This window comes from Mustela nivalis (assembly GCF_964662115.1).
Source record: "Mustela nivalis genome assembly, chromosome: 5".
Classification (NCBI taxonomy): domain Eukaryota; kingdom Metazoa; phylum Chordata; class Mammalia; order Carnivora; family Mustelidae; genus Mustela; species Mustela nivalis.
In genome coordinates this window covers 2,367,034-2,380,294 of record NC_139024.1, presented here as the reverse complement: position 1 = coordinate 2,380,294, position 13,261 = coordinate 2,367,034, and the positions used below count along the sequence as shown (strand labels likewise).

The window sequence follows — 13,261 nt, the reverse complement described above, 5'->3', positions numbered from 1 at the left end:
CCGTGGGAGACGTGAGTTCTGCCGCTGCAAGCCAGGGAGCCGCTGGGAGCCAGGAGGGAGGCTGGGGCCTTCCCAGCTCCCTCAGAGGGAGCGTGGCCCTGGGATGCCCGATCCCAGACCTGCGGCCTCCAGGTCCACGAGGCGGGGCATTTCTGTTGTGTAAGCCAGTTCGTGGTACCTTGTTACAGCGGCCCAGGCAAACGTACCCTGGGCGATGAGGACAGACTATAACCGTGAGCCAGAAAGCGCTAGAATGTTACAGTTCCACAATGATCAGGACCCAGAGACCTGAATAAAACTGGGGAGCAACCACCCTTGTATGCATCTTCCTTCATGGGGACCAGCCAGGGCACGGGGGACATCATTTCAGTTGGCAACTCACAGGCTTCCAGAAACCACTTTACATACTAACGTTCTGCAGTCTGCCCAGAAAGACCCCAAATGTAACTGGAATCCGAGTCAGCCCCTTTTATGGGAAATACCCAAAGCCCCATTTCCAACAAAACAGTCGTGACATTCGGAAATGGAACAGCAGCTTTTTTCCAAAAAATTATTCACAAGGAAGAAAAAAAAAAGGCTAAAATACCAAGGAAACAGCATCTCTTCATTATGAAAAGTAAATTATGAGCTAGGAGTTTTTATCTAAAATTCTCCCAACAGACTTTTTTATCTCACTGGTGAGGAAGGTCGACATGACCCGGCTCCGTGATTTCTGGGCCATCGGCAGCGGGGGGGCCCCGGGTCTCCGAGCGAGCGCGGACAGAGTCTCACTCAGGGATGCACACGGCTCCGGCGAAGACTTTCTCGTTCGGTCACAGGAATCTCACACCGGAGGTAAGAGAGAACACGCGTGCGCGCACACACACACACACACTCTCTATAATGGGAGGAAGTAAAAATGAGAAAATATCTACGTAAATCTATTCAGCTCACTCCTCCGTTGTGCCCACGAATAATACTTCCCAGAAGTTAGCACAGTCCTGTGGAAAAGTAGAGAAGTGAATAAAAAGCCTGCGTGGCGTTCCGCAGCCTTCCCGGTGGGTCGGCAGAGATGCTGGGGCAGAAGCGTCACTCTCCTAACCCCGCGTCCTCTGTGGTCATCGCCAGTTAAGCGATTCCCAGGGATTTATTTCAATTAAATGAACGTGGCCTCAAGCCAAGCATACTTGTTCCAAAATCTATTCCAGCTCTCATAAAGCTAACCCTACAGCCCTTCACGAACGGACGCGAACACACCATCGTCCACAAGATGCGGCGTTGGCCGTGGGAATTCGGGAGAGTAACCACGCCCTCCAGAAAGTTTTAAAGGAAAATAAATGTATTCCTCGTTCTTTTTCTAAAGCGCTCCCCATTGGACAGACTCGAGTTTCTTTTAGAAACACAGACAGGAAGGTTCGTATCCGTAAGGCGAACACACACAGTTTCTTTTAAAGGAAGCGGCGTGAGCGCAGTGGGAAAGTGGACGCAGAATCGGGGTTTGAGGGCCGGGGAGGGTGTGGGGAACGCAGCGCGCTCAGTGACTCGGGAACGTTCCCAGAAATGTTCTCTCATGTCCCTTTCTTCCAGTGGCCGACGGCATGCAGATTTACTACTACCACCGTCATTTACTGAAGTTTTAATGATGACTGGTCTCTGTCCTAAGAGAGAAATGACCGTCGCTTATCAGGGTAAGAACAGAAACTGGCAACAAACATCCATAAAGACCCCGAAAGACTATCAACAGTGAAACTTGGAAGACTGCCCTGTGCTCGCCTACGTTCTAGGCTTCGGGAAGAACTGGAACCAGTCACCGTTTCCACGGACCTCACAAAACTATGCATGCATTTGAATAGCACTCGATGAATTCTTAAAACCATGCTAGTTACTTTCTTAGAACATGAACCATCACTAAAAACATGGCATTTATAGGAATATAAATTTCTATAAATTTCCTACTCCTGGTGAAATCGTTCGAAGTACAGCATGACAGAGACCGTCACAGGACGGTAGCGACAGTGGCGCGGAATTCTCCATCAGGAAAGGGCCGTTGCCGCCGCGCCACGTGCGCAGTCAAAGGGTGTTTGCGAGCAGCCAGCAAGGTGCTGAGGATCCCAGGACACAAGTTCCCCCCACCCTCCCACCCCTACCCCCCGGCCGGAGCGCCCAGTGCTCCCTGCACGAGCTCCGCGCTGGAAACCTCAACCGATGAGTGGCTGAGGGCCAGTTACCAGCCCCGCGAGTGTGCACATGCACACGCGTGACACGGCGCCTCCCTGGGGAGACTGGAGGTTACGAGAGCGTCCTGCGCTCTGCCTCCTTTGGCTCCGTTTGTGGACCATCCCCCGCAGAAGAGCTTGCGGGCAGGAGACGCCTCCGTCCTGCGCTCCGCAAGGGCAGGACACCTTGTCCCGGCTGAGCAAAGCGCCTGGTGCACGCGGGGTCTGTGCTCGTCTCTGCTCAACAGAGGGACAGCGGAGGCTGCGGAGGGTCAGGCACGGCACGGGGAGACACTTGCCATGTGCAGGACCGACAGGATCTGTGCTTTGATCGAGCGCTTTGATTACTGATTTTGCCAGCATGATGTGAAGAAGGATGATTTTTTTTACCCTAGTTTTTTTTTTTTTTTAATTAACATATAATGTATTATTTGTGTCGGGGGTACAGGTCTGCGAGTCATCAGTCTTACACAGTTCACAGCGCCCACTGTAGCACACACCCTCCCGTGTCCAGCCCCAGCCCCCCAGCCCCCCAGCCCCCCCGCCCCCCGTCCCTCAAACATCCCACCAACCCCCAGCAGCCCTCGGTTTGTTTCCCGAGATGAAGAGTCTCTTATGGTTTGTCTCCCTGTCTGGTTGCGTCTTGTTTCATTTCTTCCTCTCTTCCCTCTGACCCTCTGTCTTGTTTCTCAAACGCCTCATGTCCGGGAGATCATACGATAACTGTCTTCTCGGACTTATTTCGCGCATCATAGCCTCTCGATCCCTGCACGATGCTGTGAATGGCAACGTTTCATTTGTTTTGATGTTTTTTGCCCTAGTTTTAACCGTAAAATCTGTAAGTCAATATTGACTATATTCATGAGAATACGGTAAAGGAATCATCATAGCAAGGCAATTTTTTTTTTTTTAAAGCAAATGCTTCTTTTGTCCTACTGGCTATTTTTAAAGAATAATTTAACTAAGTCAGTTAAGCATCCAGCTCTTGGTTTCAGCTGGGTCACGAGCTCTGGGGTATGACATGGAGCCCCGCATCGGTCCCCAGGCCGAGTGGAGAACCTCCCTGAGAGTCTCGCTCCCTCTCCCGCCCCCCCCCCGCCCTCCCTGTGCTCATGCACACGCATGCTGAATATATATATATATATATATATATATATATATATTTTAAAGAATCATTTAACCTAAGCTTGAATTGTCAGACTAATTTGGGAATGAAGAGGTGTGCATCTCCTGTAAGGATAAGCAGTCTTGGGAAAAGTCCATTCCGTTCTTCCCAAGTCCCCCAGGGACCCCTCCTCTTTGAGTTCCTGGACCCAATTCCTACAGCACCACCACCCCCCACGACAGGCACACCCCGAAGGCACTCTCAGAGGGCAGGGAGGTGTCTGAGAACCAAGCCAGTTCTGCTGCTCTCTACCCAGATCCCACAGGCCAGGGTTCAGGCCTCCCAGACGGTCTCACCCCCGCTGCAGACTGGGGTCTCCCCCGTGAGGCCCAGGCTGTTACCTGTGCTTCTGACCCACAGGATTCAGACTGGGGGCTTTCAGGACCTCTTCGGAGGTTCTAGGGACGCGCTAGAGCGGCTGGCAGAACTCAGGACACTCCGGTGTGCCAGTTTATAAAGGATGTGACAAAGGGCGCAGATCAGCAGCCCTCGGGACGGTGTGGCCCTCGGGACGGTGCGGGCCTCGGGACGCTGCGGGCCTCGGGACGGTGCGGCGCTTGGGACGGTGCAGCTCTCGGGACGGTGCAGCTCTCGGGAGGGTGCGCAGGGCGGGGGCCTGCGCGGAGGAGCCCGGGTCCTCCGGGGCCTGAGGCCCGGCTCCGCGGCCTGCGGAGATGTTCTGGCTCCCGGCACGAAGCGGTCCAGGAACAAAGGGCCGAAAAAGCTGTGGTCCTGAGTTTCTAGGGAGGATCCACTACGCAGGGGACGGGCCCTCCCAGCGGTCAGGCCGCGCAGACCGGCTGAGTAAGAACGTTAGGTGTGCGGCTGCCGCAGCCCCAAGGCCCTCGAGAATGAAGGACCGTCGCGTCGTGCGGTTCTTCCCCGCGCCTCTCCCGTCCCCCCCCGCGGGGCTGCCGCAGCCCATGCCGAGCCCCGTCTTTGCAGGCCGGGGCCGACCCACGGGGCCCGGACGGGGGCCTGGGAACGAGCCCTCCCTGCGCAGGGGTGTCCCCTCGTGGCGTGTTTCACAGGCCCGGGTCCCTCGGACGCAGACACCGAGGTCTCAGCCCTGTGGAGCCGGCGGAAGAGCCTCCCCGGCGCCTGCTTCCCGCCGCGGTTGTTAGCGGCTCGATTCTCTATAAAAACAGTCTTTCGTCCCGTGTTTGCAAAGCCCCCCGCCCCGCCCCGGCTGATGCCCGCAGCTTCGAGGTGGCGCTTCGGTCCGCGGAGAGACTGGGCCAGACTTTTTCTTCTCCAGGAAAACAGACGTTTCGGAGCGGAGCTCGGGCGGCCCCGCGCTGCTGCGCGCCGGCCCCTGTGCCCGGACACCCGAGTTCGCGCTTCCTCGTTGGTCCTACGCGGCCTGCACCGGCCCGAAGGGAGGGAAGACCCTTCCTCCAACTCTGAGCCGCGGTCGGGAGCAGCCCGCAGACCCTCGGGGGGACACGCAAGCCGGGACGGCGAGTCGGCTGGGGTCTGGCCGGAACGTTTCCCCGGAGGCCGGGGGACCCCTGTGACCCCCAGTTCTCCCTCCCCGACCGCCGCAAGGTCCGCGGGCCCCTGGGTCCGGACCGCAGGGACCCCTCTCGCCGTGGACTCCCACCCCGGGCAGGGGCGCTCGCCGCCGCGGAGCCGCCGGAGCCTGGGGTCCCCGCGCGGAGGGAGGCCACGGCGCGCGGTGGGGCCGGGGCTCCCCGGGACGCCCGCCAGAGGCCCAGGCGCTCCGGAACCGCGGCGGAGCTGCAGCCGCCCTCCCTCTGCCCCGGCCCTGCACCCGGTGTTTGTCCTTACCCGTCAGAGTCCCTCCGTCGTGAATAAAGGCCGTGCTCGGCTGGCAGAGCGCGAATCCGTAAGAGGCCTCGAGGCCCTCGATTGCTTTAAAACATGCGGACGAGGCTTGTCTCTGTGCCCACGTGCCTTTCCATACGGCTGGGGTAGCAAAACCCGGACCAAGAAGACGGAAGTCCCTGCCCGGGTCACACTGGTTGGAGGAGACCAACAAGAAACAAAGATCAGTCCCAAGGAGGCTGTCCCGGAGATCCGCAGGGAGGACCGGGGTGCCAGGCGGGGCGCGCAGTTCGCAGAGCAGCCCGAGGTCTGCACAGCGAGGAACGTCCTGCAAACACACGGAGGCGGTGACAGAGCCGGTCACTGCCGCGGGGCCGCCTGGGGAAGCAAGCCAGGTCCACAGCAGGTGCCAAGGCCTGAGGGTGTGCGGGGCGTGTCCTGGGGTGTACTGGTGTGTACTGGGCATGTACTGGGGTTGTATTGGGGTTGTACTGGGGTTGTACTGGGGGTGAACTTATACTGGGAGTGTAACTGGGCTTGTAGTGGGATGTACTGTGTGCATACTGCGGGTGTACTAGGCATGCACTGGGTGCGCACTTGTGTACATACTTAAGGAGCGTCTGGGTGGCTCAGTGGGTTAAGCCTCTGCCTTCTGCTCAGATCATGATCTCAGGGTCCTGGGATCGAGCCCCATGTGGGCTTCTAGAGCCTGCTTAGCCCTCAGCCACTCCCCCTGCCCGTGCTTTCTCTCTTTCTCTCAAATAAACTAATAAAATCTTGAAAGAAAGGAAGAAAGAAAGAAAGAAAAACGAGCTGAAAACTAACAGAGGAGAGAACAGAAAGAGGAACAGGAGACGATGCGGTATCTCAGCTGGAACTTACACTTGAAAGTCACGTTGATGAGAGCAGAGCGGCGGTGACACAGAAATCTGTGCATAAATCAGTGGGAGAGAGTCCCACGGAGCAGCTGCAGAAAATGCACACGGACGTACAACAGTCGGAAAAGGCTGCACAGCGGTTACGAGAGATAGGGAGCTAATGACTGCTGTGGGGAAAGTGGCCCTTTGTGGGGGAAAACAGCTTAAAGTCTCACTTCCCCAATACACAAAGCTACTTAGGGATAATTAAAATCTTCACAGTAAAAAATGAAGTCGTAACAACAGCAACAAAATATAGCTGAACATTTATCTGTCTTGGTTGGGGAATAACCTTTTAAGCATAAAAAACGGAATAAATCACACACAAAAAACCAGATTTGTCTACATGAAATTTAAAGACTGTTCTTAATATCCTGAGGGGCCAGTAAAGGTTTGCAACAATCGCTTTCACATAACTAGTGTTATTACAAGGTTTGAAATACAGAGACAAAGCCAAAACTTAATTAACATGAGCATAATTAGAAACCTTCCCTTTCCTTTCTTGCTTAAAAACAAAAACTTCTGCCTTTTTGCCCAGCTTGGGGGAGGAAGGCTTTCAGGCACGACATCGAAGCATCATGTATATATTTTCATTATGTGTCTGCAACACTTTTGATGTTTTCTACTACATTTTAATGAGCCATCTGTCCAAAAATTATTTTCAAAAATCGAGAAGTTAGTAACTGGGTGAATGACGGGCTTGTTTATGCTCATGTTCTTGGTGGTGACTTAACGGTCACTACCTGAGCTGAGTGTTCCAAGAAACGAGGAGCAGTTGTCGAGGTGGAGAAGGAGCCCAGACAGGCAGCGCAAGGTACAGGGGTCCTAACTTCCACAGCGCTCTTTGAGGGCACAGAAATGCACATTCCTGTGTAGCCCTGAGGAAAATGTTTAAGTGGATTAAAAATAAAACTGAACAAAACACAAAAGCTAGATGCATTGGGGGCAGTCAGGGGAAGGGCTGGGTGGTGCGAGATACTCACAAAATACAGAATCAGGAAGATTTCCCCCCAAAAGCTGTGATCAGCGTTTGAGCAGGTGACTCCCCAGGTGGTACGTGGCCTCGGTGTGAATAAAAAGGAGTTAAGTTGACTTATGGAAAGAACACGGGTGTGGGGTAGAAAGACCACAGCGTCCAAGCCCAAGACCCAAAGTCCACACCCCAGCTCCCTGATTTAATTGTGCGGTGGCTTGAGTTGATGGCCTCCCTTCTCTGAGCTCTGGTTTCCACCCAGAAATAAGAGTTCGGGTCTTGTAATCAATAGCACCGACAACCACGTGCGTCCGGAGGCCACAGGCCCCCTGTGGTGTCGGAGCCTCCGGGCCCCTGGACAGGCGGAAGGAGCACATCCCACTTGTGCTACAAGCAGCCCAAACCCCAGACGGTGTGAACCCAAAACCCGGGAAGGAACTGCGGCCACACTGAGGAGCCAAAAGTCCCCAAAAGCCGGTCCATGGGTCAGAAAGTGAGGGAGCTAAGTGCAGGGAACATCAGGAGTAGGAACCAGGCTTCCTGGGCTAAGGGAGCAGGGTCCTCGGCCGTGACCTTCACACGCTGGGAGCCACCTCGTGAATGGGCGTGTTGGCTGGGTATGGAGGGACAAGGTTCTGGACATCACAATCAGCCGTCCGAATGCTAACTGAATCCCTCATTGTTGGCAGATGAGTATTCATACTTCAAGCCTTTCTTCAAAACTACCTCCTGAGGCTTTTCTGCATTCTTCCAAGGCTCTGTGGTGGTCTTTTGTGCAGGTACTATTATACTGGGGGGGGGGGGCTGTAATATATCAGGGGTGCTGCTGGCACCCTCCCGTGGTCCCACACCAACACAGCCTTATACAGCACCCCTGCTCCCCTAGGTCGATTTGTATAACGCCTCCCTTAAATCCACACTGGGCGTCCTTAGGAGTCTTATAACAATTACCTAAGTGTGTTACACTTTCTTTCACACGTATTCCCTGATGCTTTATGCCACCTGCTCTTGCTTCTGACCTAGAATCAAATGATCTGAGAACAGAAACCTTGATTTTCAACTTTATCTCTAACACCTCCAGAAGACGTGGGAACTTACTTAATGAATTAATAATATGAATTATTGCTGTATTATATCTTAAAGCTGCTTCCATCACAGAATGGTCAAAGCTCCTTCCAGGTGGGATTCTGGGCCTAAGGGCTAGCAAAGGTCAGGAAACAGATATGCAACTGATGGGCTGGTGGGGAAGAAGGTGTCGTGACTAACCTACTGAGAATGTTCACAGTTTAGACATAGACTGGGTCCAGCCTAGGAAGAACCAGACGGTGAACCAGAGGATTAGAGGCTGTTTTCAGATTGGCTGGCAGTATTGATGGGGATGTATTAAGGATTAAGTAAACTGCATTTTTTTTTTAAGAAAAGATAAAGTTTGGTTTCACCCTTCAACAGACAAATCTCTGGAATATAGTAATCATTGACTACATACCGAATACAAAAACAACTACCCAGAGTCTCTGATAGTAAACGAAAACAAGCAGATTTTAGAAGAGAGACACAATTTGGGAGAAAGAAATGCCACATGGTGAGTTTCTTGTTTTATGACTTTTAGCCGCAGTAACAGTATGGTATGGCTGAAAACTGTGATCAAAACCCACAGAGACTTCTGTTCACCAGGATGGAGTAACAGAGGCTGGGTTTACCCTCCTATCTAAAAACAAAAAGATACATAAATGTATTTTTCAAAATATGTGGAACAATGACTATGAGTCACATTTTCTTGTTTCTTCGCACGGCTGCCAATCCTGATTAGATGCTGGACATTGTCAGTCTCAGCTCAGGACAAAAAGCCCATCAACCCTTTATTTGAGAGAAGGGAATCAGATAAGCTGAGCCCTAAGACTTCCCCCCATTATTGCCTAGAGAGAGTCTGAAGGTGACAGGGCAGGAAGCAGTGTCCAAACAGAGCTTAGTGGTCCCCCTGAATCGAGGAGACAGAATTTGGGATTTGGGAAGAATTTAGGATTTGGGAAGATTTGAATTTCTGGTTTTAAAGCCAATGCAGATGGACGTCCAGAAATATGAAGAGAAACACCTTTGAAAATGTGGCCAATACTTATCTGTTCATGTACATGGGGAGTGTATCAGAGGACAGGAAAAGAACCATTGTAAAGGAACAGGCAGCACAATGCATGGAGCTCACCTGGGGCTGAGAACGGGTCATGCTGTCCCCAGCCTGAGGAGAAAGACATCCTACTACACGGACATCAGTACAGCCCTCCAAAGGGTACGGCCCTGTTAAGAAGAATAAATCATCCCTACACTAAAGGCTCTCCTGAGCCCATGTCATAGGGTTTTAAAGCAAGCTTTGAAGAGATTAGACTAATTACAAGTAACTAAACTGCATCCCCAAACAACACTCAACAATACCGAAATAACAAAATTCAGCACCCAACAATGTTAAATTTAAAATGTCCAACATCCCATCAAAAATCTTTAGTCATGAAAAGAAACAATACAAACAAAACAATAACAACAGAAACAGACTCATAAAGAGAGAAAACTCATAAATACAGAGAATTCACTGGGGAAGAAGATGGGGGGGGATGGGCAAAATATGTGAAAGGGATAAAGAGGCGCAAACTTCCAGTTACACAATGAGTAAGTTATAGGAATGGAAACTGCACCACAGAGAATATAGTCCATAAAATTATAAAACCATACGCTGACAGATGGTAACTGTTACTGTGGTGAGCGTTTCATGACATACAGAATTGTTAAATCACTACGTTGTCCACCTGAAACTAATATAATACTATATGCCAATTACACTTCAATTAAAAAATGTTTGAATTTAAAAAACAGGAGAATATGGCCCCTAATCAATAGAAAAACCATCAAAGAAACAGACTCAGAAATGGCAGAGATGAGGGCTGCCTAGGTGACCCAACTGGCTGAGCATCCCACTCTCGATACCGGCTCAGGTCATGATCTCAGGGTCGTTGGATCGAGTCCTGTGTCGGGCTCCCTACTGGGTATGGAGCCTGCTTAAGACTGTCTCTCTCCCTCTGCCCCTCTCTGCCATGTTCCTCTCTAAATAATAATAATAATGATGATGATGATGATGATGATGACAGATGATAGAAATAACAGGAAAAGATATTAAAACTGTAATAGGAGAAAGTAGAAGAAAGCATGAATGAAATGAGAAGAAATACCAAAGTTAAGAGAAAAAAGATATAATCATACTTCAGTAGATGAAAAACTACAAAACTTTCAAAGTTGGCACAGGTAACAGAAAATCTAAATAATCCCATGTCTATTGAAGTCATTGAATTAATATCAAAAAGACTTTTGATGTTTGGCCCAGATGGTTTTACTGTTGAAATCAAATATTGTAGAAAAAAAGTAGTATAAATACCACCTAAATTCTTCCAGAAAACAAAGGAAACGGGTGCCTGGGTAGCGAAAATGCTTGGGCATCTGCCTTGGCGGCTTGGGTCATGATCTCCAGGTGCTGGGATCAAGCTTGGGCTCCCAGCTCAGCGGGGAGTCTGGTTTCCCACTCCCTCTGCCTCTCCCCCTGCTCGTGCCCTCTCTGTCTCTGTCTCTCTCTCTGTAATGAATAAATAAAATCTTAAAAACAAAAAGAAAACAAAACAAAAGAGACATAAACACTCCAATTATGTCATGAGTCCAATCTAACATTAATACCGAAACCTAACAAAAACAAAAAATAGGAAAGTACGAATCGGTAACCCTCATAAACACACATGCTCTTAACAAAATACTAGCAAATATAAATTAAACATGTATGAAAAGAAGAATATATACCTGAGTCCGGTTTATTGAAGAAATTCAAGATCGGTTTAAACTTGGTCAAAATCAACCACCCTGTTAGTAAACAAAAAGTTAAAAAAAAAACAACGGTAATTTCTAAGTTAATAGACAAAAAAGAAGAAAACCCACATGATTGTTTTAATAGGTTCTGAAGAAGCATTTGACAAAGTTCAATATCCGTTTGTGATTAAAGGAAAAAAAAAACAACCCCTCAGGAATGGATGAAGCATCAGCAAATGTCCTCCTTAATGATAAATTATTAAATACTTTCTCCTTAGGAGCAAAACACAAGACAAGGATACCTCATCTCATCATTTTTATTCAACACTGTCCTGGTGATTCTACGAAGTGCAATGGCCAAGATGATGAAACGGAAGGCATAACTGTATAAAAGAAGAAAAAAATTGTTTCTATTTGCAATGACATAACTGCATATAGAGAAAATCCTAAAGAATCTACGTGATAACTCTAACTAATAAATGAATTTAAAATAGTGTTAGATTATCACATTAATAAGCAAAATTTATATTTGTAGCAAATAATTGGAAATTAAATTTAAAACATGTGCACTTATAATACCATCAAAAACAAAATATTTAAGAACAAGTTTAGTAAAAGATATATAAGACTCTATACTAAAAACTATAAAACACTGTAATGGAAAATTAAACAAAACTTAAGTAAATAGAGAGATACATCATCCTCACTGATTGGAAGCCTTAGTATTATTAAGATGTCATTTCTTCTCAAATTGATCTATGTATTTAGCTCAGCAACTCAGTCACAGTCAAAACCTTAGCAGATTTTGTAGAACAAAAATTGGAAACTAGGTTTTAAAATTCATATAGAAATTCGAAGGTCCAGGAGCACCTGGGTGGCTCAGTGGGTTAAGCCTCTGCCTTCGGCTCAGGTCATGATCTCAGGGTCCTGGGATCGAGCCCCGCATCGGGCTCTCTGCTCGGCAGGGAACCTGCTTCCGCCTCTCTCTCGGCCTGCCTCTCTGCCTACTTGTGATCTCTGTCTGTCAAATAAATAAATAAAATCTTAAAAAAAATGAAATTCAAAGGTCCTAGAATATCCAAAGAAATCCCTTAAGAGAAAAATCAAGTAGGAAAACTTAAACTTCCTGATTTAAGATTTGCCATAAAGCTCCAGTAATCAAGGCAGTATAATACGGGCAAAAGGACCAACGAATGGACGGAACAGAATGGAGACCCCAGTAACAGACCTTTATTGATGCAGTCTCCCAATTTTCAACAAAAATGCCAAAGCGCTCCCCAGAGGAAGAGACAATCCCTTCAACAAATGGTGTTGGAATAACTGGATCTCCTTTCTGTAGGAAAAGGACACTTGACTCTGTCATGTATAAAAAGTGATTTGCAATAGATCCCATTTAAGACCATAAAACTTTTAGAAGAAAATGTAAGAAAAAAGTCTTTGTGACTTAAGAGTAGACAGATGTTTCTTAAATAAGTCACAGAAGGCAATAACCGTAGAAGAAAAAAATTAGGTTATATTCAAAAGATTTGAAGGGCCCCTTCATAAAATAAGATACCGGAACAGCTAATAAGCACAAGAAAAGTGCTAACATCATGAGTCATCGGGGAAGGGCAGAGTGAAACCGCATGAGACACCACCTCCAACTTACCGGAATTCCTACAATTAAAAGATCAATACCGCCACGTGTCCGCAGGCAGGCAGAGGAACCCGAACTCCTGCACGTTGCTGTTGGGAGGATAAATGACATCACCACTTTGGGGAAAAGCTCTGCCGTTTCTTTAAAAAATGAAAGACACACTCTTTCTCTGATGCAGCGTCCCAATCCTACGTCCTGACTCAAGAAATGACCGCTGTCTCATCCCAAGCCTTGAACGACACTGTCAAAACGGCCCAGATGGGGAGAGTCCAGCGGCCCGCCGAGGGCGCGGATCAACGCAGCTGCCCACTCTCCGACCAACATGAGCAGCACGATGCGTCTCGGGACCGCGCTGAGGACAGGGCAGACAGGACAGCGCTCCCCGAAGGGTTTGCAGGAACCGGAACCCTGACTCCGCTGGCTTACGTGGTGAGGAGGCATCCGGGGTGCTCATGGGCTCACCGTGAAGAGGGAAGTCTTCCTGAATCACCGGGTGGGCCACTGACGTCCCTGCCCTTCAAAGCGGAGGCGGGAAGAAAAGAAGTCACCGTGGAGCGCGGTGAGGCCAGAGAGGCCGCAGCTGGTTTGGAGATGGAGGACAAAGGTGTAGACCGAATCCGCCTTCCGTGATGTTTCATTTCGTCTTTGGTCCCTGAAATAGCTTCAGAACAATAAAGGTGAAAGGTGTGTCCCTGGTTCACGACCAGCTCGGAGCATATGTAACAAGGTGACTGCCTTGGGAAGCCCCCC

General features: G+C 49.3%; 1 long non-coding RNA gene across 1 annotated transcript; it reads right to left on the bottom strand.

Moving 5' to 3' along the window:
• Positions 1-10,623: 10,623 nt before the first annotated feature.
• LOC309864748 lies at positions 10,624-12,814 on the bottom strand. Its single transcript, XR_014311739.1, has 4 exons — positions 12,524-12,814; positions 12,104-12,208; positions 11,178-11,258; positions 10,624-10,929 (listed from the first exon to the last, which is right to left on the bottom strand). It is a non-coding gene; the product is annotated as an uncharacterized lncRNA (long non-coding RNA).
• Between the last annotated feature and the right edge of the window lie 447 nt (positions 12,815-13,261).